The sequence below is a fragment of the Ictalurus furcatus genome, chromosome 1 (genome assembly GCF_023375685.1).
Source record: "Ictalurus furcatus strain D&B chromosome 1, Billie_1.0, whole genome shotgun sequence".
Lineage (NCBI taxonomy): Eukaryota > Metazoa > Chordata > Actinopteri > Siluriformes > Ictaluridae > Ictalurus > Ictalurus furcatus.
In genome coordinates this window covers 5,707,227-5,711,796 of record NC_071255.1, presented here as the reverse complement: position 1 = coordinate 5,711,796, position 4,570 = coordinate 5,707,227, and positions in this window count along the sequence as shown.

Below are 4,570 nucleotides of genomic sequence, written 5' to 3'. Positions count from 1 at the left end.
ATTGAAGTGTAGACTTTCAGTTTAATTCAAGGGGTTTAATAAAAATATTGCAAAAATTGCCGTTTTCACAGGCAAAAGTAATTGGACAAACTAACAATCATAAATATTAGGATTATTTTTAACACTTGGGTGCAAATCCTTTGCAGTCAACAATTGCCTGAAATATGGAACCCCATGGACATCACCAAATGCTGAGTTTCCACCCTTGAGATGCTTTGCCAGGCCTTTACTGCAGCTGCCTTTAGTTGCTAGTTGTTTGTGAGTATTTCTGCCTTCAGTTTTATCTTCACTCATTGAAAAGCAGGCTCAATTGGGTTGAGGTCATTGGACATTTAAGAACATTTAATTTCTTTGCCTTAAGAAGCCCTGGGGTGCTATTGCTGTATGCCTAAGGTCATTATCCATCTGCACCATGAAGCGCTGTCCTATCAGTTTTGCAGCATGTGACTGAATCTGAGCAGAACGTCTAGCTCTATACCCTTTAGAATTCATTGTGCTACTTCTATAAGCAGTCACATCATCAATAAACACCAGTGATCAAGTTCCACTGGCAGCCATACATGCTTTTGTCTTAACACTTCCTCCACATTTTTGACAGATGATATTGTATGCTTTGGTACATGAGCCCTTCTTTCTGTATCCATACTCTTCTCTTCCCATCATTCTGGTATAAATTAATCTTGCATCAGATCTGGTCAGGCTTTTTTTTGGAGGATTTTTTATTTATTTATTTTTTTAGCAAAATCTAATCTGGCCTTTCTGTTCTGTGTTACTATTGGTTTGCATCTTGAGGTAAACTGTCTGTATTGAAGGCATCTCTTAATGATTGATTTTGATGAAGATATGCATACCTCCTCCAGAGTGTTCTTGACTTGACTAGACGTTGTGAAGCGTTTTCTTCAACAAGGAAAAAAATCTCCATCCATCCACTTTCAGCTCACTCGTGCATTTCTTCTTTTTAAGAAGGTACTAAATTGTTGATTTGGCCATTCCTACATTTTCTCAGATAGGTATGTTTTTTTTTCAGCCTAGTGATGGCCTGCTTAACTTGGATCAACACCTCTTTGGACCACATATTGAGAGTTCCCATAAACAGCTACCAAATGCAAATTCAACACTTGGAATTAACTCCAGACCATTAATTTTTTTATTTGTTATGAAATAATGAGGAAACAGGCCAAACATATCCACGAAACTTGCTTATCAGTCAGTTGTCCAATTACTGTGAAAATGGAGGGACCTAAATGGTTAATGCAATGAGCCCTTTGACTTAAAGCTAAAAGCGCATACTTCAATCACATCTTGATTGCTTCATTTCAAATCCATTATGGTGGTGTACAGAGGCAAAATGATTTTAAAAAAATAATAAAAAATGTGTCACTGTCCAAATATTTATGGATATGACTGTATAAATTCAAGATATAAATGTTAAATTTATAAATTTATCCCTAATGAGTGTGACAGTAGGAAATTTACAAACTTTACAAGGACAGTAGAATTGTTGTATATGCTGTTGCATTAGGAGCCTGTTGATATTTGTGCTTTGAACATCAGTCTCTTGGCAGTTTTGATTCTGTTGATTCTGCCTTGCCAATGGTCTGAGGGTAGCCAGGTGATGAAGTCTTGTGTAGGAATTCCCAGTGGTGACTGAAGTTCTGTAATTCTTTGGACGAGAACTGTGGGGCATTATCAGAAATGACTATGTCTAGAATGCCCTGCCCGGGGCAAAATGAGCTTTCAGCTTTCTGATCACAGTAGTTGAAAGAAACATGAAAGCAGAGCTATCATCTCATATCCATGTTTTGATTTTGAAACCAAATGTCAGTGTTTAGCAAAAACAAAAAAATTGGCTTGAACCATTCCAGTACTTTTTGAGGGGACTGTACTTTCTGTCCATATGTATAATGGTGAAACTTTTACATACTGAAAAGTATAGCCAAGAACTCTTTTTCTAGTCGTTCATAGCAACGTTCTGTGTGTGTTAGTGCTCTACTTGCAAACGCTACTGGCTCACCTCTCTTTGTGTGCGCAGCACCGAGACCTGTGTCAGAGGCATCACATTGGATGGTGAGTTCTTCATCTGGGTTGTAGTATTTCAGCACTGCAGCATTTACTATAGTTTCTTTTATTTTGCAGAAAGCCTCTTCCTGCTCTTCCTGCTCACTTAGTCAGATGTCTGAGAACCTTGCACTGGTCTGAAAGATGTGCACAAAATTTAAGAGGTAAATTACCGTGAGTTTCTGAACCCCTTTTACATCCGTTGGTTTAGGCACGTGTGTTATACCTTGAACTGTGTATGGGTCTATTTTTAATCCATCAGATGTCAGGAGGTATCTGATGTAAGAAACTTCTTTTTCACAGTTTGTCAGCATTAAGTTTGATGTTTTTTCTTTCTACACCATGTTAGAAATGCTTTCAACTTTTCATCATGGTCTCTCTCAGCTGTGTCTAGAGTCTCCTCTTGTCCTGTAATAAGCACATAATCAACTAAGATTTCAACATCAACAGTTTATTCCTGGCAGGCCCTCTAATGCGGGTTTGAGCATCCTCTGAACGATCTCAGGGGGCACACTTATACCCATTGGCATTCAAAGACATCTGTACCTTCCAAATGGGAGAAGAGAATGTGGTGAGATAAATGGACTCTTCCTCCAGCTTCACAGGCCAAAACCCCCTTTTAACATAACACACTGAGAACACTCTTTAGATAGGTCAGGGAGCATATGGTTGGAAACAGAAAATGCCTGCACTTTGTTCAAAAGTCTTGAATCAATTCATACTCTGGGTCTGCCATTGGACTTCTGTACTTCTACCATACTACTCATCAAATCCATACTCCTGTCTGCTGGTGCGATGATTCCTCTCCTCTGAAAATATTACAGTTCTTACTTCAAAGGTTTCATAATGGCCACCTGAAATCTTCTTTTCTGGAATTGCACAGGTTTTACTGACTTGTTGATCTTAATTCTGTATTCTCCCTCCAGGCAGCAATCAGCATTGAATACATCAGCATATTCTGTCTTTATTTGTTGCAGTGACCACTGGTTGATTGTAGGTTTTTCAATAGTGACTATGCTGTCTATTGGCAAAATGTTCTCATAATGCACTTTGATTAGGTTCATAGCTTCACTTGCTCTCTTACAGTGGGACAGTACAGATGTTACATTACATTACAGCTTGCCCTACAGTCAATCTGAAATTTCACCAGATTCATTCCCAAGAGCATTCCTGCAAACAACTGTTTTCTTTTCTTTATCAGTCTCGATTTTGTTTACAGTCTCTGAGTACGCTGCACTGACAGTGAGCTCGTACTCATCACTCCCCTGTTCCGTTCCGTTATTTCGTTCCTTTTTTGTGACTGAGATCTACATTTAAACCACAGTAGAACTTTCAAACCACAGTAGTCTAAAACTGCCCATGCTGCCACCATGTTTCATCTTGCCTCTTCTGCTCAATAAAGACAAACTAATGAGATTAAGTGACTGTTTTAATTGACCTCAAACACTACACTCAGTCACATGGGTTGTCAGTCCCAAAGAGTGTCTCATAAAACAGGCTCTTGCTGCAACAGGATATACAATAATCATACTCTCAGAATGAACAAACCAGAGGCAACAGTGGCAAGGGAAAAACTCCCTGAGACGTTATGAGGAAGAAACCTTGAGAGGACCCAGTCTCAAATGGGAACCTATCCTTTGGTTTTATTTAAAATTATGGTTCTTCTCAACTGGAACTTGTTTATGCACCTACTGGAACATCCAGACAGTAAGGCATTACATTTATCCAACCTAGAGGTAACAAAAGCATGAACTAGTTCCCACTACCTGTGGTAAGAAGACAATCTGGTGGAGGCGTGGTGGTGTGATGCTTTGGACAATGTTCTGCTGGGAACCCCCTGGGTACAGGCATTCATGTGGACATCAATTCACCATGTGCTACATACCTAAACATCTGTCTGTGCATTTGAAATTTTATGGAGTTTTGTGGGCATCATTACATGCAAAGCAGCTGTGCCTTGCACATGCTTGGTAATTTACAGATGATTGGTATTCATCAACAAACACCCCCCAAGTATGAAAAAAATCAGCACAAACTTTTATAAAACCGGCAGAGATTTTTTGCTCTGTGTGGTTTGCACACCTTTACTAAAAGAATGATAAATGAGGCCCCAGATTAAAGTTTGCAAAAAGTTCTGTAACAACATCCTATGGACAGACACAAAGATCAACTTGTACAAGAATGAATGGGAACGGGAAGAATGGGAAGAGGAGAGTAAGGAGAAGGGAAGGAACTGCTCATGATCCAAAGCATACCACCTTATCGTATGGTGTGGGCATGTATGGCTGCTAATGGAACTGATTCCATTGTGCTTATTGATGATGCGACTACTGACAAAAGCAGCAGGATTCATTCTGAATTGTATATTATACAATATATTATAAACATATCCTTCCCCAGGTAACTTCCACTCCATGTAGGATTCATCCACAGCCTCATCTTTTAACTTAATTTATAGCATAGCGTAGCACTTTAATTGAGTGCATATCCACTTCATTTGGATTAATTCAGA